The 27,806-nt window shown below is 42.2% G+C and overlaps 1 long non-coding RNA gene across 1 annotated transcript in view; it reads right to left on the bottom strand.

Annotated features, from left to right (window-relative positions):
* Positions 1-7,647: 7,647 nt before the first annotated feature.
* Positions 7,648-27,806, bottom strand: part of LOC142489643 (uncharacterized) — a 72,245-nt gene continuing 52,086 nt past the window's right edge. Inside the window, exon 3 of the long non-coding RNA XR_012799901.1 lies at positions 7,648-7,915. This is a non-coding gene — a long non-coding RNA (uncharacterized LOC142489643). The remainder of the gene's footprint in view (positions 7,916-27,806) is intronic.

Below are 27,806 nucleotides of genomic sequence, written 5' to 3'. Positions count from 1 at the left end.
ACTCTCTTCAAGGTGGGACAATCCAGCTGCATACCACCCCACGTGGAGGCGGACGCCTTCGCTGACAGTGACGGCGTGGGACAGACAGGGTCCCTTTCTTCAGTCAGCAGGTAACATGTGCTGGAGCACCTGGCATATACCTCAACAAGTGCACCAACTCAACACACATTTCCTGTGGGTAGCGCTACCGCACACTTGGGATGGGATTGCTCCTGTGGACACCAGGGTGGTTGGGTGCCCTCAGTACTTTGGAGGAAACCCCACCAGGAGGTGCACAAGATAGTTGGGGGCACTGTGTGGTTACGGCCGTGCGAGGCATACATTGTATATTTCCTGGAACCAGGGTCACGAATGATGTGTGAATGATTCCAGTAAGCTCAACTCATGTCCTCCCTCTTCCAAAGCATGACAAGTCCTTAATGTCTTTCTTAATTTTATTGCTGGATTAGAAAACACAGGAACTTGTGGGTGTAGTGTAGGCAGAGAGTGCTTCTCTATGTGGGATGCTTCTATGAGGTAGGACTATGGTAAGAGAGAAAGGCCTTACCAGGGGTGGATGCAGACAGGTCTGTACTCACTGTAATCTAGGGTGGAAAAGAAAGTGAGGGGCAGGGGTCACACTAAAGGTTGAGTGGGACTGCACTAACTGTCAGCAAAGGACAGGGGAGAACATGGGAAAGTCCATTAACTGGGAGGACTGGAGAAGCTGCAGTAGCAGTTCACTGATTATGTGCTCAGAGGCAAAAAATGCAACATTGTTGCATGTTACACAGGCACAGTGTGTGTATGTGGAGCCAATGCCTGCAGCTGAACTTAAGGAGCTGACAAGCAGAAGGGGGGTCGGGCAGGAATGTGATTCTTGTTCCATGACACTCCCCGTCTGGTATCTGGAGATACCACTATATAACTGGAATATGTGGAACATATGTGCAATGCATAACAAAGATAACATCACATTCTCAAACAATGCAAGAGTCCATGTCCACATAGCGATGTGACACCGGCCGGTATCACTGGTATCAAGGTCCCTTGGCCAAGGTTCTTTGGCAAAGGATGCAGGGTGGATGCACAGCTCCAGGTTTGCTGGTTGCACCACAATGTCTTTGTATAAAAGTCTCTGGCACTGTTTCCTTTTAGCCTTGTGAGGGAACAGTCCTTTTGTCTCTGTAGTTTCACCCACAGAGTGTATCCCCTTGTAGGTATACCAGCCGTGGTAACCTGTCGCTCTATCACCTGGCGTTTGGCAGAAGGAGAGGGCTTTTGGCTCCTTGTGGGAGCGGATTACTGTCCCTGGAAAACTGGTTGTCGAATGTAATCCAATAAAGGGGGCGTCGTTCAGGGAGACTCCCTGAAGCTGAGCGCTGGGGTTGAACATTACCCGGATTTGATCGGGTTCCTGAGGGTGGTAGGCCCCAGGTGATTGGAGGTACCGATATTCTTTGCCTTCCTCCATTAGAGGTGCTGGCTTTGCGTGGCCGGTAAAGAATATCTTCTGGATGAAGACCACAAAGTTGTTTTTGGTCTCTGGTTCCCTTTGTGGGCCGCAGAGGTGCGAGGTGAACCTAGAGATGGCATGTTCTCCATTGTTTGAGAAGTGCCTCCTTGGTGAACGGGATGGTAGCGGAGTCACCCGACTGCTTAGTCCGTCTTTAGAGGGCTCCTTGACAGTTAACCTCGGGAATCCCCTATCTTCCCTCGAGGGTGTTTGTTTGTCATCGTTCCTTGTTGTCTGGAACGCTGTGCACTGTAGTTCATCGGTACATTTCTCTTGCACGAGAACATCTCCGCGTAGTCTGGTGAAACGCTTTTGTGTTTCTTTGTTGACTGCCATCGGGAGGTTGTTTTCTCCCTGGACATGACGAAGAACAGTCTCTTTTGTCCTTGTAAATCCTTTTGGGAAATGTCTCTGCAACTGTCCCCTTTTACGTGTTTGAACGAACAGTCCTTTTGACACTGTGGCTTCGCCTGTGGGGCGCAATCTTTTGCGGCTATGCCAGCCGTGGCAATTGGTTGCTCTGTTGCTTGATACTCTGTGGAGAGGAACAACTGTACGTCTTAATTGTGCCCTTGCTCGCGGGAGTATTGTCTGCTTGTTTGTTGTTTTTAGGAAGATCCCTTTATCGGTCACCTTTGGGAGGTTACTCTCTTCCTTCGGTGGAGCTGACTCATCATCCTTGGCTGTCTGGACTGCTGAGCATCCTAAGCCATTGTCGCATCCCATCGGCGTGAGGATGTCTTTGTTGGTCTCAGGGGTATGACCTTGTCTTTTCTCTTCACTTGGCCCTTCGGTCACTTGGAGATGGCCAAGACATGGTTTGGAGAAAGATGTGTGTCCACATTCTGTCACCTCCGTTCTGCGGGCATCGACGTAGTCTTGCCCGTGCTCTTTGTTAGTGCACGAGTTGCCCACTATCACCCATCCTAGGTCGAGTCTTTGGGCGTATGGCGCGTTGTGGGGTCCGTTGTGCTGTTTACGGACTTTATGTACTCTCATGATGTCCCTACCGAGCAGCAGCAGGATCTTGGCGTCTTGTTCCACCGGCCGGATGTGGTTGGCTATTCCTTTGAGGTGGGGGTAATGGAGTGCCACGTCTGGTGTGGGTATCTCGTCCCTGTTTGTGGCCATGTGGTTGCACTCGATGAGTGTGGGAAGGGGCATGTTCACTTTGCCGTCTATTGAGCATATGGTGTAGCCATTCACTCTTCTCCCTGTGGTCTCCATTTGCCCTGCGCACGTTCTGAGAGTGTAAGGAGAAGCACCATCTTGTATGTTAAACATGTCGAAGAACTCTGACCTGACCAGTGATCGGTTGCTCTGGTCGTCGAGGATTGCGTACATCCGAATAGCCTTCTCAGGTTGTCCCTGGGGGTGCACTGCGACAAGGCATATTTTGGAGCAGGACATTTTGTCACCTTCTTTTCCGCAAACTTCGGTGCGCTGAGATGTGACGGATGTTGACTCTCCTTCTTCTTTCTCCCCGCCATGCTCCGCTATGGAGGATGGGTTCTTGAGTTGGTGGAGTGTCATCGCCTCTGGGTGTAACGCTGTCACGTGCTTGTCACTCTCGCACACTGTGCATTTGATCTCTTCCTTACAGTCCCTGGCTAGATGGGTAGTGGAACCGCAGCACTTGAAGCAGACTCCGAATTCTCCAAGTAACCTCTTGCGTTCCTCTAGGGACTTCATCCTGAACCCAAAGCACTTGTTGAGTGGGTGTGGCTTCTTGTGCATGGGACATTCCCTGTTTGGGTCCCTTGGTTCCTTGTCTCCGGCGACCGACTGATCGGGAGTAGTTTGGGTCGTGGGAGGCACGTCCGTCCTGCGGGCCGAGACGGGTGTTTGGGGGTTACCATATCTCGTCGCTGGTCTCTCGTTCTTCAGGCTGCTCGCACTGTATGTGGTTTGCGCACCTAAGATGAAACTGGGATCGTTTCTTGTCCTTGCCGCTTCGCGGATGAAGCTCACGAAGAATGAGAATGGGGGGAAGACGACTTGCTTCTCCCTTTTGTATTTGGAGCCTTGTGAAAGCCACCTTTCTTGGAGGTTGAAGGGTAGCTTCTCCAGGATGGGTCTCACTCCACGAGCTGAATCTAGGGCGTTGAGACCTATTAAAGAATGGTCTTTCCTTGCGAACTCCAGTTCTTGCAGCAGGTCTCCAAGATCCCATAACTTCGAGTAGTCTTTACTCGTGATCTTGGGGAAGCTCTCGATTCTTTTGAAGAGTGAATCCTCGACTGCTTCAGGGCTGCCATAGGTCTCTTCTAGCCTTTCCCAAACTAGGTCCAGACCTACTTGGGGTTGATGTGCGTTTGCCGTCCGAAGTCTCTGCGCTTGCTCCCTGGATACGTTCCCCAAGAACTTAACTAACAGGTTGAGCTCTTCCCTTGCTGAGAAGTCCAAGCTGTCGATTGCGTCTTTGAACGTGAACTTCCACGTCCGGTAGTTCTCAGGGCGGTCGTCGAAGCTGATGAGTCCTGCGTGCACCAAGTCGCGCCGGATCATGTACTTGGCTATGTCTGTCAGACCTGAGACATCGGCGCGTTTGCCCCGTTCTGAGGTAGTTGCTGGGACGGTCTGTGCGGTCGCCTCTTCTTTGGCGTGGACGCGTGATGGCTGCTGGCCAGTGTGAGGGGCTGTTTTCTCCCGCGTGGGTGTACCTGGATTGCGAGCCTGTGGTGGTGCATCCGTGTGCGCGCTGGCGTGCGGATCACTATTGTGGCTGTGGCTATCCCAGGCAGCACGTGCCATTGATGGAGCAGCATCTTCTCCTCGTGGTCCTAGCGAGTCTTCGGTATCTGTGGAGTCGCCCCATCCGTGTTGAGATGGTGCGCTTGTGTTCACACTGAAGAGGCTCCTTACATAGTCTTCAGTGCGTCGGGCTGGATCCTCTGAGGCTATCCGTCTGTACGGTTGCTCCCCGCCGTCCTGTTGCGCGGCTGCTTCTAGGACTTCGGCTTGGGCTATGGCGGCAGCAGCTTCTCTTTCTTGATTTAGGGCCTCTAGGTTGGCGTCCACCTCTGCTTTCTTCCGTGTAGCGGTGGCAGCGGCTGCAGCGGCGTTGGCAGTGGCGGTGGCAGCGGCTGCAGCGGCGTTGGCAGTGGCGGTGGCAGCGGCTGCAGCGGCGGCTGTCTGCTCCTCCTCTTCCAAGCGGGCCCTTTCTAGTTTCATGGTCGCCTCTTTCTGAGCGTATGCGGCCCTGGCGCGTGCGGCCTCTGCGGTGGCTCGCGCCTTGGTAGCGCTAGTGCTTGCGCTGGACGCGTTGGATTGTGCTGATCTTGCTGACCTGGATGAGTGTCTGGATGCGCTGGAGCGCTGTGACGCGGTCTCCAGGAGGAGCTCTTTTCTCATGCTTTGCGCATCTGTGGTGGCGGCCCGCACGCGGCTGTCACGTGCAAGATCAATGTTGTTTTGTAAGTCTCTTTCTTGCAGGCTTTCACTGGTGTTAGCCCTGGTCAGGTAAGTGGCATATGCTTCTGACAGTCTTTGGTAGCGTGCGTGATCTATCTTTAATTGAGTTATTGCCTGCTCGAGCTGTTGTACAGAGTTGCCAGCGCCGGCGACGTTGCATACCCCAAGTGCGGTTGTTTCCCAGGCCAACTCTAATTTGGCGCGGTGCGCTTCAATGTCAGTCTCATATTTTTCGCGGGCCTTTTGGGTCAGTGTGACTGTCCGTTTGGGCCTTGCGCCTGCCTGCGCCTGTTGCAGCTGCGCAGCGGTCTCTGTGTCTGAGAGATCGCTTTCCTGCGTGATGTCTGGTGAGGCTCTGAGTTCTGCCATGCTGTAGGTGTGTGTAGGCCTTTTGCCAGTGCGTGTGGCGTGCGGTCTTTTACCTTGTCAGCGTAGGGCGTCTGTCTCAGATGGTGCCGAGCGGTGTCCTGCAGCGTGCAGCGTTGGGGTAGCTGTGCTTACAGGTGTCCGTAGGCTCCTCACTGTGGGGCTGAGCAGCGGGTGGACTCAGACAGAGAAAAAGGCAGTTAGGTTTGTGTGTACAGTCTGTTTGCAAAGCTGCTGCCTTGTGTGCAGAGTTGCTTGTGCAGTGTAAGCTGCTTGCTTCTCTGTAAGGTTGCAGGCTGTGTGCAGTTTGCTGTATAAAGCTTGCTGCCCTGTCTGGCAGAGTGAAGCTGCTGCTTGTCCTGGGGTGCAGAGACTATTCTGTTTAGCATAAAGTCTTTGAGTAGTAGCTCCTGTGTGATTCCCTAACACAGGTCTTTGTTTTACTGTTCTGTTTAAACTGCTGCTTGTTTTTGCAGAAAGCTGTAGCAGTTTGCTGTATAGCTGTGTAGAGCTGCACCTTTGTAGCATGAAGGCTGTGAGTGATAGCTTCTGCGTAGACCTCTAATACACGGTCTCTCTCTTACTTTCCTGGAACCAGGGTCACGAATGATGTGTGAATGATTCCAGTAAGCTCAACTCATGTCCTCCCTCTTCCAAAGCATGACAAGTCCTTAATGTCTTTCTTAATTTTATTGCTGGATTAGAAAACACAGGAACTTGTGGGTGTAGTGTAGGCAGAGAGTGCTTCTCTATGTGGGATGCTTCTATGAGGTAGGACTATGGTAAGAGAGAAAGGCCTTACCAGGGGTGGATGCAGACAGGTCTGTACTCACTGTAATCTAGGGTGGAAAAGAAAGTGAGGGGCAGGGGTCACACTAAAGGTTGAGTGGGACTGCACTAACTGTCAGCAAAGGACAGGGGAGAACATGGGAAAGTCCATTAACTGGGAGGACTGGAGAAGCTGCAGTAGCAGTTCACTGATTATGTGCTCAGAGGCAAAAAATGCAACATTGTTGCATGTTACACAGGCACAGTGTGTGTATGTGGAGCCAATGCCTGCAGCTGAACTTAAGGAGCTGACAAGCAGAAGGGGGGTCGGGCAGGAATGTGATTCTTGTTTCATGACAGTATATGATATTCAATTATATATATGTTCTTAGCTGTGGTGAGTAAACCTGTTATATATATACCAGTGTGTGTGTCTATTGTATTGGTTCCACTGCAAGGGGTATCCAGCAGCACTAGGATCCTTCACATGTGGAGGCGCTATCACAGGACGAACCAGGTACACCCCAGGCTCCCTGCTGCAAAGGATCAGGCCTCCTGTGAGCCTACAGGTAACAGCACACCACATGTAGTCATGCTAGACATGGGGGAAAGAGGGCTACATATTTATTAACATATTTGCTTCTTTCTATGAAGATGGGATTCACTATCACATAATGCACAATAGAAGTCCAGAGAAGACACTGTGATAAAGAGAGTACTTTAGTACTAAATCTTTTAGAACATATTAAAAAAAACACATGGGTCAGAGCAAACATTGCAGCTACTAGTTTCATCATTACTACTGTTGATCAGGGAGGAAAAGGAGTTTCACAAAAAATAGTTACATTTGATTTTACAGAAAATTGTCATAGTGAATTGGGTCAAATGCTACATTTTAATTCAGTTTACAGTGGCTTTGTTGACTTACTCAGAAGGTTTGACATTTTGTTTTGGTATGATCATAGGTGTAAATATGCATAAATCATGCACTACATACAGTAGAAACTCTCGTACACGAAAGAGATCTGCAGCCATAGAGACTATTGGACAATATTGGCTACAGACTGTAAAGACCGTTTGAAACCAGGAGATGACACTGTTGCAAAACAGAAGTTGAACATAAAGACTTACCTTTCTGACGATTGTTGTACTCTTCATAGAACAAGTGCAGCATATGCTAAATTGCATCTTACTGGTCCTTTGTTCATTGCTACTGATTTCTATATATTGACAAAGTAGTTACTGTAAGCAAATATAGTGTATAATACATCTTATTTTACTGTGTGTCTCGATTAAACCTCATTCTTAAATGAATTATAGTGGGCTTGATTTTTTTTAAATCTATAAAGATGAAGGCGATTCATCATTATTTATTGTATTTGAAGAACTCCATGTTCTTTGATATACTCATTAGGCTGTTGAGGTTTCTTCTGTGGGTTTTAGAGCTCAATAGTTGACTAATGTAAGATTAGAAAAAGGTCAACCTACTGTAAATAAGATGACAGAACAACAACATGTTAACAACTAACGTATTTAATATTTTTTTTACATAAAAATCTGTAATCAATCATAAATCATACTACACAGATCATGTATGCATTCTATGTATCGAATTTGTATTGAATTCTGCAAGAAACTCAAACATGGGCAGCTTCCAAGGATGAGGAAAAAATATGTTTTATTTCTAGCATACAGTACTCTTGAGGAGCTGAACTCTGTATTTAACCTACAATTGTATCTATACTTTCAAAACAATTGATCTTGCCCTTAGAGCTACAGTACAGTCTGTTTGTGGTTATTCTTCATTCTTTACCTTATAATTTCTTTCACAGAAACTCTACCAGACACCACAGCTGTGTGAATCCTCGGCAACTGTAAGAAATAACATGGTTTTGTATTTTGTATTTACACCATTGAATGTGAAATGAAATGGTAAAAAGAAAAAATGCTACAGCATGTCTCTATAGTCTTGTTGATTTCTACTCCAATAATTGTTGTATGCACGTGGAGGAGGCCTTGAACTTTGGTTGGTTATTCTAGAGTTGTATATGTAGCCATATAGTTCCTGGTTACTAAAATCTTTTGCTCTAGGTGCTCTCTGTTTAGTATCATCCATTAAATCTTCTTACTTATGGTCTGCATGTGAGCTGTCTCCAAAGAGAAACACTACTGTAAGTTGCAATATGCAGGTGCAGGCCTAGTGGCAGTTGGAGTCACATGTAACCAGGGGGGGTGGTTGACTATGGTGTGAGGCCATGATGTCAGCTAGGCCTGTCCAGATACTGAGAATAAGGGATTAACCACTCCCCAGGTATAAAAGGCGAGGCCCTCCCTGTTCTCCCCAGTTCTGTTCCAGCCCTAGTCTTGTGGCTGGTGTGTTCCTGCCTTACCCCTTAGGGGGTGAGATGTGCTTCAGTTTTAGCCTAGCCATGTGCTAGGATGTTCTAGTCTTCCCCCTGGGGGAAGGGATAAGGTGCTAAGCTCAGTCCAGTTCTACCCAGGAAGGGTGAGAGCTGCCAGGGCAGGGATCTGTTCTGATGATAGAATGTACTCCTTGAAATGTGTGCTGCAACCCAATAAACCTCATCCTATTGAAAAGTTCCTGGCGTCCTCTCTTCTATTTTGCCTGCACCTATCTACCATCTACATCCACTCCAATGCCAAGACCTGATCCCATGAAGAAGACCGTGAGAGTCAAGGTAACACCGGAGCTAGCACTCTGTGAGCAGGTCCTAATCCTGTTAGGGAGAGTGTCAGTAATATGCAGATCAACTGTTATTCATGTACTCCCTATCATCTGCAGCAGGGGGGGGATAGGGGTGTTATATATCATTTATTTAGTCATTACCGAAAGGAAACCTTTGGGTATACTTCCATCACAAATTATCAGCAGCAGCGTTAATCGTCAAACATTATTTAACCCTCGGGGGCAGTTTGTCGATGGTGTAATTGGCGCATTGTTTTTAATTGTTGCAGGCTGCTGTTATCAGAAGCTTTTCAATAAACTTTGTCTTCAAACCGACTTTAACCCCTAATCTGAAACCCCAACAGGTGACGGTGGCGTGTGGCGTGATGGTAAGGGCTCTTTATAAAGAAATAAATAACACGCGCAGCAGCGCTTTCGTTTTGAGGCGGCAGAAAAATGTATCTTTGGGGTGGGGGTCGGAAGGCCTGCTTCCCAGCCTAAGGTCTCCAAATGGGTATATTGGGCTCTGGTTAATTCAGTGGAATAAAACCTAGCTGATACATTCTTGTAATCACACAGCATGCAACATATCTCTTTTGATTAATGTCCTCACAATATACAGTATGTAGCTATAGTAAATTTTAATACAATTTTGTAACGTGCTTATGAAATTTGAACTTCATTTCCAAACTTCTCACATTTGAGAAAAATAGCAAACTTTTTTTTTTTTTTAACCTTTCTTTTTATTTCAGTATTTTATACATTGGATACAGAAAGAAAAGAGTGGGGGAGGTTAGCAAATAAACATTACACTTTACTTATACCACTTGTGCTTATATTAAACAGAGGATACATAAAACATTTACATTCTCATAATTATTTGTTTATGGACATCAAGTCCAGGAACAGGAAATATATTATCTGGATCATCATATATTATATTCTCGTTTCAGGTGTCCGGGCTTGTCTGTCTGTCTGCTTGTCACTTCCGGATCGATAACCTGGATATTAACTTTATCTATCTGTCACTTCTTGTGAAAGAGTGTGTAATAGGAGGGATGGGATGGGATGGAAGTGGGGTGGGGGGGGGGGTATGGAGAGGACCTCGCCACCAGACTTTAAGTCATGTCATTGTCATGTCTCGAGCTCAGGATAATCTATCCTCCTACAGAGTTCTCCCTGCTCAGATCTCAAATCTCTTCCTCCAGTACGTGTATTGATGGTTCTATCTTATATGCATGCAGTTCCAGCCTTACTGTGCTTGAAAATGTCACTGGTCTTGTCTCCAAACTTAGCATGGTCCCTGGACCTTCACTACGGGTAATGGGCCCCCACAGCAGTCCCTGCTCTTCCCTGGGCCCTGAGCAGGACCAGAGGAAAAGGTGATCACTCACTCTCCCCCTTAGTGAAGAGGACCAGGGCCTGCCAGTGCACAGCAGCCCTGCGTGATACCTTGTCTCTCTCAATGGTAAAGACACTGCTGAATTTGGGGTTGCACCTCCTTTAAGTACAGTAGGGGGAAGGTACTAGGTCTGAACCCATGATTGGGCAGAACACAGACCTAGCCCCACCTCCTCCCCTGTCACTCAAGGAAAGCTGCCTGTGTGGGTAAAACCCATAATTGGTACTGACACTGCCTGCTCTTACCAGGACGCATGCCAGCGAGGGCAGACTAGTAGCCACACCAGGCATGGCTACATATATCATTTAAACACTGACTAACCTGTGACTACTGTATGGTGTTGTGGACTAAGGCTACATTTTGTAAGCTGCCCATGACAAAACTACTGAACAGAACACTAATCTTGTTTCAGTTACTAGCTTTAAATATTTGGGTATGTGGCTTGACTGCAATTTAACATTAGATTTGCATATTTACAAACTGACATCCAAAATCTATCCCAAACTGGGTGTACTTTATAGCAGGGGTGCGCAAACTGGGGGGCGGGAATTATTTGGGGGGGGGGGGGGTGCCGGCGGTTGCAGAGGCTCAGTGCTCTTCCCTGAGGTATTTAAATTAAATGCAGGGGGACCGCGCGAGGCCTCTGCAGCCGCAACTTACCGGGATTCAACTGGCTTCTGGTCACGTTGCCATGACAACGCAGCGTCAAATAACACTGCGGGGTCATGTGACGTGACATGTCGTCATGGTAACGTGCATTAAATGACGATGCAGGGTAATTTGACGCCGGGTCACAGGAGAAGGGGGCGTGAGCTGGCACACAGGGGGGGGGCGCAGCTCCAAAACTTTGCGCACCCCTGCTTTATAAAAACAAACCCCCCTAAGCCCGTTAACCTCAGCAAACTTGATATTCTTTACAACTCAATATGCTGTTTTGTCTTACTACGTAACTTCAATACCCACCATTGTGATATGTTAACTGAACTAAGTTAGCTATCCCTTAAGTCCAGATGCAATGGACATATTTCCGTCTCACCTTCAAATACTTTCAGGACAAGTTACCCAATTACTATATATGAACAGGCTTCTCATCCATACTGTGCACAGCACTTATCTCCTTAGATCTGCCTCCAGAATCCTGCTTATAGTCCCATAGTTCAATAAAGAACTTGGTCGCTCTTCCTTCTCGTACCGATCATCCCACTGCTAGAATAATTTACCTAAATCCTTTAATTCCGCTTCCTGCCTAAGTTACTTCAAGACTTCGTCTGTTTCATATTTTAAACATGTTTGTAATTGTAAATTGGAATGTCGTCAACTTTACTTTGAACCCAGGATACACTTGAAAATGAGAGGTAACTCTCAATGTATTTTTTTTCCTGGTAAAATATTTTATTTGATATATTCCTATCTGCATACTCCATAAAGGTATTGAATGAGTTTTACTGATACATTCCGTTATTGGGGTAGGTCTTAGCTCACCTGATTCTGTTTTACTAAATAGTTCTTTGAAAGGTGTCTGCTCCCTTCTTCCAGGTTCTGAGCTACTTACCATTTCTCCAATTAGCATAAAGGTATAATACACCTCAGTGTCAGTCCAAGAGAAATATGTGTATGTATTATTTTTCGCTGAGGAATTTGTGCATTCACACTTTTTCTGCATGTTAAGGGAACTTTGTTACTGGCTTATGTCCGTTTTTAATTGCACTAAATCAAAAAGAAGCATTCGTTCATTTAAGCCTTTGAGCACTTTCACATATTTCACCAAGTTTGGTCCATAGGACAATAAGAAATTGTATTCATTTAGTATTGGCACCTGCTACATTTGGAATTTACCATGATGGGATTAGCAGGCTTGAATCATGTTTTGATGAAAAGTTACAACTAAATGGCACTTTTGTTATTAGACTTAGGTTCAAAATTTAGAAATCTCACGAATACATTTCAAACGAATTTGGGTATATTTGTTGTCCATAAATGTGAAGCCAATCTTGTTGTCAAATGCATACTCCATGAAGGAAGGAGCACAGGTTCTGTGTATTTGTTTTCCAAAAATATTTTATCGATAAAATAAAACACAGCATTGGAGAAACTGAAATAGTTCACTAAATACAGAAGTTAATTTACCAATAAGATAAATTTGTGAAAGAGGAAAAACTTTAGGGTACACTTTAGCCATCCTACAATATGAGTTCTGGTATTGAATAGAGATGGCAATTTTTTTGGGTGGATTAGGATCCACAGTGGATCACCGGTTCCTTTGGCCCACGGATTTCCATAGATCAATCTGAAAAAGGACGCTTAGCGTTTTGCAGAATTTTTATTATTATTACCAGTACACTCCGTTGGGGGAATTCTCAAGAATCCGCCAACGGATGAATGAATCCATGGATTGGATTCTACAAATCCGTCCACGGATTGTATCTAACGCCGATTTTTGATGAATCCGCGCAGATTAAAGCCGGCCAAATCTGTCCGTGGATTTTGTGGGGAAAATGCGAGAAAATCAGGGAAAGGGATTTGGGCAGATTCGCCCATCTCTAGAATTGAAATGATGATTTAAAAGTGTATTTTACTGATATGCAGAGAAAGAGGTATTGTTTATATCAGAATGTCAAGAAAGAGGTATTGTTTATATCAGAATGTCAAATTAATCCGGAAGTAAAACACTCAAAAAGGTCTTTTAAGGTCCTCTTTTACTTTGTGTCCTGAGACAAACAGTACTGCATGCAGAGCCCTGTCATAAACAGTCACAGCAGGTTGATTACCTATATAATGACAAGGGTTTGTTAATTATGACAGATGTGACCACCCTCATTGCGGCTGCAGGGGCTCACTGGTAAGCACCAGCGCGCCTCAGCACGGGTCAGCGACTAAGCGCTGACCATGCCGAGGCCTTATATCCTATTGACTGCCTGTATGTACCATCCGCATGATTTTAAGGTAAGTTTATTAGCATGGAATACCTTCAATAAAAATATGCTGCTTATGTTTATACAGTATTGCCAATATTATGAATTGTGTGATCATTCTTTAGGACTACAGTAGCATGTCATACTGTATATTCATTTTATACCTGGCAGTGAACAGTTTCTCAGATATGTTTCCCCACCTATCCCCCTACCCCCCTCTGGTTTGATCAGATAAAATAATAGCAGAATGTGTCATGGTTTAAATGCATACAGCTGTATTTCATTTAATTCCACTTGACTTTCTTTACAACGTGATGGACTTTTCATGAAGAACAACAGAGTCCATCATCTGCAATAAAGCGTTAGAAGGTGGGAAAAACCCTCACGGGTGGTAATACAACTTTTTACAGTGGGGAACAATCTTGTTCTAAAGAAAATATTTTTGCAGAAGTAGCCTGTTATTCAAAATCCAATTGCATTAACAGACTGGAAAAAGAGAGACATTGCATTCATTTAACGCAAGTTTTAAAGTGAGCTTAATCGCAAACAAATTGAGCCGCAATAAAATATCATGTTAAATCTGGCATTAGTTAACGAGATCCCATTTTTAATAATGACTGCCTCTCTATCGACCTTTAAGATCCATCTTAAAACACACCTGCATAACGAAGCATATGAGTAGCTCCGAGGCTGATACTATAAACCTCATACATCGACCTTGGCCCATGCAGACGCACTTAACAGAACGCCTTCCTACTGTCTCTGTTTGTTCTTCCTACCAACCAATTAGATTGTAAGCTCTTCGGGACATGGACTCCTTTTCCTAAATGTTACATTTAAGTCTCAAGCGCTTATTCCCATTATCTGTTATAATATGTCATGTGTATCACTGCTGTGAAGCACTACTGGTATATACATAAATGGCGCTAAATAAATAAAGACATACATGCATACATACATCTGGACAGGAATAGGGAAGAATTCAATGAGAATAAAAGGTCAAGTCATTATCTGTTATCTCAGCTAGAAAAGCAGCTCATTTACACATTAAAAGAAAACATGGTTTTGAAACTTTAAAGGTTTTTTGCTTGCATCTGCATCAAGTGTAAGAAAGACTTTGTAAACTAAGGCCGCGCTTATAGTGCCGGCGACGGCGACGCGACCGATGATGTCGCCATTGCGATAGTTGAATTTCAATTTTAGGAGACGTCGCTAGCTACAAGGCCAGTGACAAGGGCAGTGACAAGGACAGTGACATCAGAAAAGGGGGACGGCAGAGGCACGGAGAGGCTCCTGATTGGCCGCAAGGGGAGACCGTCGCCGAAAAATTCAAATATCAGTGACTACCAGATTTATGGTAGCACTGTCGCTCCGTTGCTTGGTCGCCGTCGCGTGCACTATAAGCGTTGACGACGGCATTTATTTTGACGCGACGCTCACGTCGATGTCTCCGCACTGTAACCGCAGCCTAAGGCTGCGGTCCCAGTTACTGCACCACCCTTCAATGGGGAAGGGCCCAGTACTCACCTTCACGCTGAAGGTGCAGCTGCGCCGTACTGCAAGGTTTTTTTTAAACTCAATGAAATTGAGTTTAAACCTTGCGACGGAGGCATGGCCATGCCCCCACCGGCAGATCACCCAATGAGGACGAACCTGGCGCGTGACGTGATGGCCATGACCCCGCAAATCCCCGACCACGCCCCCTCCCGTCGCAAGCTCCTCTCTCCTGGAGACCGGAAATCGCGGTTAGCGCTGTGCACGCTCCGCCCCCCCCCCCGCCGGGCGCGCGTGTCACAGTCATGACTGGGACCGCAGCCTAAGGAAGTTTATGCCAGCTCAGACGAGGCAGAATTGTTCTGACACTGGCAAAAAGGGAAGAAATGAGCCACATTCACATTAGAAATTGTAACATTCTGTTATAAAATCTAGAATTTGTAACTGCCCAAATCATAAGCTGATACACAGGGGAAATTGTAGAAAAGTATTTTAAGATACTGATGCAGAGATGGATGATGGAAATTATAATCTTTGCATGAGGTGTGCTCAACAATTGCCTTGTTACCAATAATCGTTTTATTGATCAGTGTTTGTATGCATTGGCCCAAAGTTACTAACCTACTTATGTTGGGATTTGAAAACTGTTGGGTTTATAAAGTTGTCAGGAAATTGTACACAGTACAGATGTAGCAAACATTATTGCACCCCAAAAGGCCCAGATATACTAAGCCCCATTCATCTAGGGCAAAACATTTTAGGTTACCTAAAATAGTAATATTTTTTTTCTGAGTTTAATGCATATCCACAAAGCTACAGTATTTAAATGCCAAAACAACAGCTGTTGTTGAACTCATTAGCATCGGCTTAATGTCAGGTTCACTTAGCATTACCTTGTGGTTACTTCAAATAAAATGGTTCCAGTAACGCCTACCTTAGCTGATGGTGGCATTATGAGAGAAAGAGGGTGTCCTATTTTAACTAGAGATCCCAAACACACCTCCTATATAATACATGGGGATATGTATGTGCACAAAAATTAACACAGCTGCGATACTCCTTTGCTTACTATCTTTGAAATATTGTATTATGCATTATTTTTAACACTTTCAGTATAAAACAAGCATATATCTTTGCAATTTCCAAATGAGTTAGACTACTTTGTATTTGTGCTCTACTTAAGACTAATTACTTAGTAAGAAAATGATCGGTGTTCAGAAATTAAGTCTTTAGTTCACAATCACTATACCAATTAGGGCAGCCGCATAATAGGCCTTTGATTTAAAAAAATAAATAAAAAATGTTATGTTATGTCCTGGCGTCTCTTAATTCGTTAATGATAATTAAATCATTTTTATAACTGGCAATGAATTACATTTGTTTAAACATTTCTTATAGAGTAATTGAGGGAAATGGAATATTTTACCTTTAGAGTTATTTATCCATGTTTGTGTTCACTGTAGATTCTAACACATCTGAACTGTGACTTAATGTCTTCGTGACACTATCAAGCTATCATTCTTCAATAAGCCTGAAGAGGTATGTATAACCAGTACTAATATCCTTAATCATCCATTTTGAGTATTTGTCATACTACAGCGCATGTACATTTTTATAGCAATTACAATTGTTAAAATCTGTCCTGCTTCATCAGTATAGTCAAACATTGATGGATTTCCAATTAAGCCGTCAAATGCTTCAGTTAAAAATAATGTATCTATAAGTATTATTTTTTAAATGAATACTGTGCTATGAGTCTTGTGTAAGACTAGCTTAGAAATAATTTTCTTATGGGCAGCTGGGGAAGTGATAACAGTATCATGTAGCTGTGACATCACAATCAACCAAAGCAGCAGTTAACAGAACAGCACGGTATGACCCAGTAGAACATATGGGGTCACAGAGTAAATATGTGTTTTTACAATTGCATACTGTAGCATATTTAGTCAATAGTTAACTGCCTAAACTTTTCTGATTATGTGAGTGCATTCTCTGATTTAGTAATAATAGCTACAAAGAGGAATGTGACCTATAGGTGTACTGTATGTATTATTATTATCATCATATTTTACACATACCAGCAACTAACTCTAGGTCAACAGTGTGATAATACAGTATCACAGTCAAATCTTTCCTCTGAACCTTTTTTTACTACATCAATGTAGCATCAATGTCACAGTTTGAAGGGTGATGCTGCACTCCCCAAGGGAAAAAAGGGAATATAAATACTGCTCCTGGTTCAGGAATCTCTGCTAGGTACTCCCAATATCATGTATGAAAGGAAAAAACCCGGGAACTGCAGATTTCTGCTAGAAAATTTATTATCAGCTTATAGTTGACGTTTCGGCCTCAAGGACCTTTCTTTTGAGAAAGGCCCTTGAGGCCGAAACGTCAACTATTGGCTTATAATACATTTTCTCACAGAAATCCGCAGTGTCCAGGTTTTTTCCTTTCATATGCATCAATGTCACAGGCCAGCAAATACAAATATGATAGCGGATCTGGACCAATATCATACTATTGACATCAAGGTAGTGAATGAGATACTATCAGGAAAAGGTAGAAAATGAGCACCTCATCTTAAATAGTGTATGCAGACCCGTAGGACAATTTTTTTTTAAATGTACTGTATAGTACTCAGACTTTAAGTGCAAATAAAATAAAAATAACTCTCGGGCACACAAACTTAGGGATTTTAGGATCTGTACCTCAGAAGCGACAGAATGATAAAATATTACACATTTTACAACTAATCTTATTGATGGAGCAAAAAGGAAGGGCTAACAAAAGAGTAACCATCCTACAGTAGATAATCAAGAATTTAGACGCAAATGGGACCGTTAAATAATATACAGTATATTTTTTATAACTAATTAAAAGAGTGCATCCAGTTAACCACAACAGCCCTCAATGGAACACTTACAAGACACACTATACAAACTAATGACAATAGGTAGACTGGAGACACGCATAGACAGGAACAGAACAATGGGGGACTTCCGTCAGAGGTGGGATTGGTTCCTAGAGGACAGACACATGAAGACAAAGGGCGGTACAGGATAAAAGGAATAGATAGGGGACGGAAAGAAGAAAGAGAGAGAAAAACCAACACGGCAAGTTGCGTTAGAGTTTAAAGTTAAAATAGATATGATTTGAGTTTGAAAAATATTGTAAACATTGTATATAAAATATGGGTGATACAATGTGATTGTAACTGGAAAAGTCAAAGCTGATCGCCTGTATGCTGAAAATGAACCTAATAAAAAATATTTGTGAAAAAACAGAGTGCATCAAAAAAAATCAAACTCTAACCTAAAATCATTAGGGGCATATGTTGGTATATCCTGTGTGTCATGTTCATACATATGAATACTGTGCATTAAGAGGGAGATGTATCAACCTAAAGAAAGTGAACATTGAAGTTTGTTTTGACGCATTGCTTCATTTTTTTCTACCTCGGTTTGCATCAAATGTAACAAAGTGTTTCTAACATTTAACACAAATTCTTGGCCAAAAAAGTTTACGCCAACTCAGAGCTGACGGATTTTTTTGAGACAAGAAGAAGATACAAAGGTGATACACACAGGCGCAGAGTTTGCTACATCTCATTACAATCTGTGTATCATGCACCGCCTCACTATCCACTCCTATTAACACTCCCCAAGTTGCAAGGTGACGCAAACGACACAAAACATAGAGCAAAAACCTTGATACATTGACGCAAAGAGACACAAGCTAAAAATAACATCATTTGTATCAATTATGCCTTGATACATCAGCCCATAAGAATTGTTTGTATCTCCTTCTATTTGTCTTTAACCCCAAGAAAAACTTGTCCAATTATGATTCATTTATCTTGTGAAAAAAGTAGTGCATACAGTACTTAAAAATTAACATAACATATAATTGACATAAGTGTGCCACAGACATCTATACTCTAACTCCAGCCCAGTGTAATTTTTTTGGACATTGGTGCATGGAGATACTATCTCGCTATTCTTCAGTGCATCTGTTTTACAATAAAATCACCCGTAGCGTTGGTTAACCTCAGGCAACATAACGTTCATTCCAGTTCTAGGTAACGTCATGTTCTGAGCCCTGATTTAACTGAGCTTTGCTGGCCAATAGTGTTCAACAACTTTATGACAGCAAACCAATAAAAAAATTATGCTTCCATCATTCTAGTGAGAAAAATACAGCTCCTGCATTAGAATATTCTGTGCACTCTGTCTTTTTTGAAGTTGTAAGAAAGAGCTTTATAACTGTAGCGCACGTTCCCCCACCCCTTGGGAGATAAGGCGACTACTGCGCATGTGGCTCATAGGAGTCTGATCCTCCGCTGCTGGGACCCTGGGGTGTGTGTAATAAATATGCTAACAGTGCCTCCACCTGGGAAGGATCCTCACACAGTGGGGTAGCCCTCCCAAGACAATACAGTCAGTAATTGCACACAAAGTATATGTAACAGGATTTACTGAACAGTAACGTATAATAATAAATATGCAACATAACACACAAAATATAAAGAGCACCTAACCCAAACCCCCAGTGAATGTCCCAACAGTACTTTGGGTGCTAGGCACCAATACTTTGATGTCCCTTTCCCCAGTGTCCAGCCCACCCAAAGTGTAAGGAGTAGTGCTCTCCAGTTAAATGTTGGTGAACTCAGTATCTTCTAACTTACTAATTCACTAACTTCTAAATTACTAACTTACAACTCATAAATTACTAACTTACTCCTAAGTTACTAACTTACTTCTAACTCACTAACGTCTATATTACTAACTCATAAGTTACTAACTTACTCCTAACTCACTTCTAACTCCTATCTCCTTACTGTCTCTCCCTCAACTGCCTAACTGTCCCTCTCAACTGCATTAACTGTCCCTCAACTGCCAGCGCGAGCCCCCTTGCGCTAAAACTGCCTTTCTCCTAGCTACCAATTGCAGCCACCCTATTGGCTAAGCTGCGCCACGTCATCCGGCCACCCTGCGCATGCGCGAAGTTCCTCTTGTGCCGGCGCCAACCCCACCATGGCCGCCAGACTTGAGGATCTTCTGCGCATGCAGAAATGGCGGCACCCTGCTAAGGGAGCCGCTGGAGCCTATATTGAGCCTGTTGCCTGCCTCATAAGCCGCCAGCACCTGTGCACCCCCCGCAAAACTCCTGCAGCCCCCGTTCGCACCACCCGTTCCTACTGAACACCCATGCCTGCCCGCATGCAGCAGTAGTGAGGGGGACAAGGGCAAGCCCAGAGGGGAACACTGGCTACATAACCATTACAAGTAATAAGTAAAACACAATCCAGAAAGTACTTGGCTCAGCCCACTGGTAGATTCCTAGTAATAATTGCTTCAAACTAATTGAGGAAAAGGAGATATTTATAAAACTTCAGGCTGCTGATTTCCTCTCTATGATTTATGAAACAAGCAGTAGCAGTCTCTTTCATACAACTACCCATATTTACTAACTAGTGTTTTGCCATAGGACACCTTCAAGCTGAATGACTTGAAAGGAAATTCTTTTTCTAAAGGCAAAGTTAGTTCAATATCTTCCTAAAGTATATTTATCTTTCATGGGGTTAAATGCCTTATTACTTCATTCCAAATGGCCGTATACACAGATAAATATAGGAAGTTCTCCACCCCATACCTTAACCCAGGGGAACGCAATCTTTTTTCTAGACACCGCGTTGACATAGTGACGCGTGACCTGGAGCGTCTGAAACAAGGTAAGTAGAAGTTTACAGATGCCCTGCAGCTCCCCCGGCATTAATTTAAATGCATTCGAGAAGCGTGCGGGGGCCTCTATGAACCCCGTGCCCTCTGCAGCAACTCGCGCGCCCCCCACTTTGCGCACCGCTGCCTTAACCCTTGATAAAGCCTTGGAGAAACACACGTTGGTGGCGTGATGTCACAGTTTGATGTCACACAGCGTAAACCTGGAATTGCTGTGGGAGCCGGCAGATGCTTCAGAACACTGAATCGCCCCCTCTTTATTATGAGTATTTTTATTTATTTTTCCTGTAGCTACTATTTTTGTATATAATTTTATCTTTATTAATAAAGGGGTTATTTCCCTTTAGGAGACTACTTAGGGGTTTAGTATTATTGAACATTGATCTGGAGTGGTACACAAAGCCGCCAACAGAAATTGTTGGACACTGGAGAACTATAAGCAGGGTCCCCCCCTCCCCCCCCCCTCAGTGAACTGAGGGGGTGGGATTAGAAGGTATGGGCACAGTGGGGCGGCATTTAAGGGTAAAGGAGGTATGGGCAATGGGGAGGAGGTGATGGAGGGAGGTATGGGCATGGGGGGTATACAGTATAAGGAGGTTATAGACTAAGGGTATGCCTCTGGAAGCAACTAGCTACTAGCATTGCGTTGAGCCATAGAGGTAACCTGGTATTGCACCAATACTGCCTGGTTATAGTCCATTTCAGTGTATACTTCAATCAGGTGTCAGTATATAGTGCAGTAGGAATAACATATAGTCTGATCACCCTGTACACTGACATCAGGTACAAGTAGGAGGAGTGGGAGGCGCTAACAGGGGAAGCATTGGGTGACAGCGGGGGCAGTAGATGACAGCGGGTGACAGTGTGGGGTCTGTGGGTAACAGTCTCTACCTTCTCCTCCATGAATGCTTACTCGCCGCTGCATCCTCCTCCTTCCTGACTGCTCACGTTGAGCTCTCATTCCCTGGCCCGGCGTACCTGCCTCTATAAGCAGCTCCACAGCGCAGGAGTGAGAAGCACAGTCACTGGTCAGCCAGCGCATCATTTAGGGGCCTGATTATTGTCTCGGGCAAGTTTTAGAGCGGGCCTTGATACTAACAATTTGTAATGCATTCATATCTATAAACATGACACATGCCATACAAAGAATAAGGAAACCTTACCTGAAATGTTAGAACATTAATAATGAGTGATAATACCACCATTGGACTTGTGCAAACAGTGAAAATGTGTTTCTATATATTCGGCCATGCCAAAAGTTTTTGCGGGGGCTGAAATGTTGAATATTTGGAAATACATTTTCACCTTTTGTACAAGTCCACTGGTTGTGCTCATGTTGGGAGGTATTTCTCCTGGTGTTATCATTTATCAGAACATTTTTGTGGAGTACACATGGCAGAGATCTGGAGTCAACAGAGTGTTTTCTATGTAATAATTGTTGCAAGAACATTAATAATGACATAAGAATATAGGCTGCTAATGAATTTAGGTGAAATTTTGATATTTTTTAACACAATGTACTCTTTTAATTAATTTTCAAAAAACCTATTCTTTATACATAGCTTCCATATTATTTAGATGAAGTGAGTATGTTATACATTTACGTGTTTATTTTAGTTGTATTATTTTAGTTACCTTAATCAGGTATAATCACCATAAGTAGGTAAATTACACTAATTTGAATATTGTTTCTGAGTTTGGATGAGTAAGAGCTCCCAAAACAATTATACACCTGTCCCACACTACTACATTTATTATAGAAACAGTGGTACGTTTTCATATATATATATTGTTAGCCTCCATTTGGTATATGAAATGTATATAATTTAGATCTGCTAAATGTTTCCCTTCTGATTGTTCTCTCATTGTATCAACTTACTTTACAGCTGCTGCAAAGTTTGCATACTTAGTCAAGATTCTGAACATGGAGTTTTGGTGGGAAATCTCCAGTACAGAGGTGCAGTTAAATTACCTGAAAAAATGTACACATGTAAAACAATATCACAGGCATTCAAAACAAAATAAGTTCTATTCAACATTGAAAGCTAATTTACACGATGACTCCAAGTCAACCGCTTCATCAGTTGAATATGTTCAAGCAACAAGTAGCTTGAAGAAGTTGGAATCTCCAATTTCAATTGCACTTTTAGCAAACATATTAAGTGAAACAACAACATCTGATTCTTCATTAATCTCAGAACTAAGCACCCTTTTATCAGAGGACATTTCAGATACAGAAACCTTCTATACAGATGTTTTCGTCATTCTAGACTCAGAGTCGGATAGTTCTTGTTCTTCTTTGTCACAGAGCACATCATCATGTGCCTCTTTGTTCAGTCATTTAGAAAGAATATGTTCGCTCAATTCATACAGATCAAAAAAACAAGCTTCAAAGTCAAAAAAATTGAGCCAAGGTTGTGAACCCATAAGGACACTGCTACCAGATACTCAAATCGTTCAATCCAAGAAAGAAACTGCTGAAATTAAAATTTTGCAAACTACTGCGCCAGTTCTTGAAGCAAGTGAGATTGACAATCTGGAAATGTTTTTAGAGAAAATGATAACTCATTATTGGCGCAATTGCAGAATTTCTACAACCCAATCATCTCTACAGGATCGACAAAAACCGCAACCATGCAGCAAAATATGCAGATCAAAACTTGTGTCAAAGCTGGTGCCTAAATCACATGGAACCAAGTGTAACCCATATGAAGCAAAACATAAACAATTTAGGGTTAATTATGCACCATTGTGGAATTCCTCTGCACCGAAAGATGGACATTTGGTGAGAAATCAACAATTAGAAAAGTCTTCAAGACAAAAAGTAGATCCTCCTATCCATGGAGGTAAACACAAACTTCTTAGATTCCAAAATAAAGCCCAAATACCCCCACAACATGAAGAGCAACAGCAAATAATAACAAGAAAGCAAGAGCAAGAAGGAATTCACAGCTTACATGTCGATGTTCCTCTTCTGCCATGCAACCAAAGTACAGCCCTTGATTTGAATGTAGCAAAAACGTTTATGGTAAAAACAAAGCAAATTAAGATGTTGCCTTTACCATCAATTTCTCTGAGGGACAATGTACAACAGGTTGAGATAATTATAAAGAAAGTAGAAACGCCATTACTTACAAGGGAACAAATTAATCGTCTTGAATGCCAACATTGGAAACCCATTAGGATGCCCCTACCAGCCATTCAGATGTTTCTACCCAAGAAAGAAATTTATATTTTGCAGACTAATGTGCCAATTCTTGAAGCAAGTGCGATTGACATTTTGGAAAATTGTTTGAAGGAAATGATAACTTATTATTGGAGCACTTGCGGAACGTCTACTCTCCAATCGGCTCTAGGGGATCGGCAAGAAACACAACTATGCAGCAAAATATATCATTTGAACCAAGGACAAATGCAACTTGCAATGAAAGATCAAAGTAAAACATCAGAACTACAAGTAAGTTTACCTAGCCAGTCGCAAAGATGGAGTCCATCATTGAAGGAAATTCAGCCTTTCAAGCCAGCTCAGACTACTGGTCATGTAAAGAAAATAAGTAATCAAAAATTAAATCGCGAAATGGAATTGCATTTTTCTAAAAAAGCTTTGGAAATAAAACTGCACTTTCTTCCCTTAGAGGTTATAAAATCCTGTAGCAAAGCAAACCAGGAACTTCAAAAGGGTAAATTTCACAAACTTACTACAAAAAGCAATGTCTGCAGACTACCACGTTGTAGGGACATTTACTATTTTGAACATAATGTTTTAAAAAAAATTGAATTAAACATAAAACAGAAATACCTCCTTTTTCTCAAGGGACAAATGAACATATATAAAGCGTCACTGGGAAACATGATTCCTAAAGCTCCACTTTCATGGTTAGCGCCAACTATTGAAATACCGCATACCGAGGTTGATGAAATGACCACAGAGTTAATTCCACATCAAGTTAAAGATATTCTTGAATGGCATATAAAAGGCAAACTATTGCACTGCCAGTGGGGTTTGCCATTGCAGGTACAAAAATCCCTGAATGCATTCATGCCATCCCCAGCAAATACCAGAAACTCAATGAGAATTCATCAGTACCCGTTAGTTATGAACATGGTTAATAAACCATTATTTCTTAGTGAAAAAAAATTGAAATGCTTTGAAGGCCACATTAAAAAAAATGTTGTTCAATTAAAATGGGGCATACCTTCTATAATAAGAGACTCGTTAGAAAGCTTTATAATCTCTTCTCCAGTGAATGAAGAACAGCCAGTCCATGAAGATACTGGCACATTCTTGGGTCCAAATATTGATGGAGCTAAGCGGCTAAAAAAAAATGCATCTAGTGAATTGCAGCAGAAAATCATCAAAAAGTTACTTGAAATAAAAATGTCAATATTACCTGAACCTGTAATAATGTCCCACAAAACAGCTTATCCCAGCAGGCACAAAACCCATCCAAAGTGGAACAAGCGTGATGTTTCCTCCTTGAGAGCTAGAGTTATGTTTCCTCTATTTTTCAAATGTCATGTTATATATCGCATAGACATAAACATCCGACATAAGTATCTTGAATATCTATGGGCACATCCATCCCCATCCATAAAGTCTCTAGAAAAAATGATGGGAGGAATCCCGCAGTTTCCTATATTATTTCAAACAGGTGGGTGTACAGTTAATTTCATGGACATCAATATTCCCTTTGTGACAAGCCATGTCAAGCAAGAGCTTAACCACCACATTAAGGTCAAAGAATTACAACTCCAATGGGGTTTGCCTTTATGTATACAACAGTCACGGAACACATTTATGCCACCTGCCCCAATGTCAACAAAGCAAAGACCTATTATTCTTAGTTCAGATGTTGAAATAGCAGTAGCTGTTGTTAGCCCATTACCGTTCATCACTACAGAAGTTCAACATTATCTTGAAATCCAGACAAAGAAGAGAAAAATCCAGATCAAATGGGGCATCCCTCAAAAAGTAATAGAATCTTTATGTGCGTTTATGGCAGCAGCACCTCTTGAAAGAGAGCCTCTCCCAACTAGAATTAAGATATCCTACACTTCTAATCTTCCAGGGGGTGAAAATCAGAGGTTTTTTCACACCTATAATTTTCTGACCAAAGTGAAAGCAGGATTAACTGAAGCTCCATACACAGCTACATTTAAATGTATTCATTCAACAGAGATGAGGAAATTGTGTGCACACTATGTAAAGAAATTTCTTGAAATTACAATGGGTACAATACCTGCAATGGTGTGCAAATCTCACACAGCAATGTTTGCCAGAGTAAAGAAGGCACCTCCAAAGAGAATTCAACATAGGGGTACTACTGTTCTGATGACAAGAAAGAAGGTTTTGCAATGTATAGATATTTGTTTTCTGAAGCAGCTAGATAAAAATGTAAAACAGAAACATCTAGCATTTCTTTGGGGACATAGCAGTTATTATTCTGAGCTTTTCACAAAAAGTATTTCCAACTCCCCACACTTCCCAGCAAAAAGAAAGCAGGGTAGTATTATTGAATTTACTGAAATGAAAATTCAATTCTTAAAGGACAATGAGAGAGAGAATTTAGAATGGACTATTAAGTTGAAGGAAATGCATCAGCAGTGGACTCTTCCAGCACTAATACATTATTCGAATAAAGCATTTATTCCACCAGCACCAAATGTCTCACAAGTAAAGAGTCACTTAGATTCAGACATACACTTATCGCCATGCAATGAAATGTACTTCATTAGTAAAGAAACAAAGCAGTGTCTAGAAATTCACATGAAAAAGCATATAGTACAACAAAAAATGGGTATTCCACGAAAAGTAGTACATTCATTATTGCAGTTTATCCCAGCTTTCCCACTGAAAGTGTCAGAGTTGTCTGTTACAAAAGGTATAAAGCATACAATGATTAAGGCTGTAATGCAAAAAAATACAGATCTTCCATCTGTGTTGTCCATTCCATCAATATTAAGTGAAAAAGCATTATTATTAGATCCACAGCTAATCATTTTAATTAGAGTGTCACTGAAAGAAAGGACTGTATTAAATTTACACATACGTAAAAAGTGTATAGAAGTTAGAAAAGAAGTCATGCCTTTTTTAGTAAGAGTGTCTTATGTACAAATATATTGGATCAAGAAAAAAGTTCTCAGAAGACAAATTTTACCAGGTAAAAAGAATTACAGGTCTCGGACCAAATTCTTAACATTTATTGAAGAACAGGTTATAAATGATTTTGAAATAAACATGAAGCACAAATATCTGGCATTCCTATGGGGAATACCTAGCGCATATATTGAGTCTTTACAGAAGATCATTCCCAAACCACCACCCTTATGCTTCATAAACAACCAAGTAAATTCTGGAATAGCTGTTAAACATATGGCCACTTTACTCATATCAAAGCATATCAGAAGCTATTTAGAATGGCATATTACGCTGAAAAAACTTCAGCACCAATTGGGGTTATCATGGCATATACAGGAATCCCACAGTTCCTTCATCCCAACTGCTCCTTTCCCACTACAACTAAGGATCAGTTCAAACTGTAAAAAAGAAATATTTTCCAGTGATAAGAACATCTTTGTGAACAAACAAATAAAAATATGCCTTGAAAGACACATTGCCCGGAAAATTCTTCAAAGGGAACAGGAAGTGCCAAAGCAAATAGTACAATCATTGATCCGCTTCATGCAGCTTTCACCAATACAAGAGAAGCAATCTTGTATAGTAAGCAAATATTTTCTAAACTACCCAATGCCGTGTCTTACAAAAGGATGTGGATATGAAAAACTGTGTTTTAAAACGAATGACATTTCACAACTTTCCAATTTCCGAACACTGGATAAAAATGATAGCCTACACTGGCATTTTATAAAAAGATCACTTGAAATTAAAATGGATAAGATACCTTTAAGACCCGAGATATCATATAACATAATGTACCCTGTTAAGAAATATTGTCTGCCAAAGTTTCCACACAAAGGATTAAAATGCCTCCCAGCTAGGGTAACATGTTTAATTTTTCTGGCAAACAAAGTGATCGAACATTTAGACTTGAACATACAGCATAAACACCTTACATTTCTCTGGGGACTATCTACTCCTTATACAGAATCTCAGAGAGCTATGATAACATATTCCCCCACTATATCAACATCATTGAATGGATGTGGAGCAATTGTGGAGGCTATGAATCGAGATAGTGCATTTATGTCAGACCATATGGCAAATAATATGGAATGGCATATAACAAAGAAAAATCTGCACCAGTACTGGGGTTTACCAATGCATCTGCAGAAATCGATTAACTCATTTATGCCAGCCCCACTTATACCTCTTAAAGTAAAATTTTGTTCAAACTTTCAAATAGGTATTGTTCAAGTGAGCCCTTCATATTTCAATGTGAATGGAATTAAACAATACTTTGAAGTTCTAATGTGGAGAAAAAAATTGCAGCGTCAGAGGAATCAGTCACTTGTTCGACCTGTGAATACATTTACACACATGATAACATCCTCAGCAGAACTAATGTGCCAA

This window comes from Ascaphus truei, chromosome 3 (genome assembly GCF_040206685.1).
Source record: "Ascaphus truei isolate aAscTru1 chromosome 3, aAscTru1.hap1, whole genome shotgun sequence".
Classification (NCBI taxonomy): Eukaryota; Metazoa; Chordata; class Amphibia; order Anura; family Ascaphidae; genus Ascaphus; species Ascaphus truei.
Note: the sequence above shows the minus strand (reverse complement) of the source record. Positions and strands in the feature narration are given on the sequence as shown.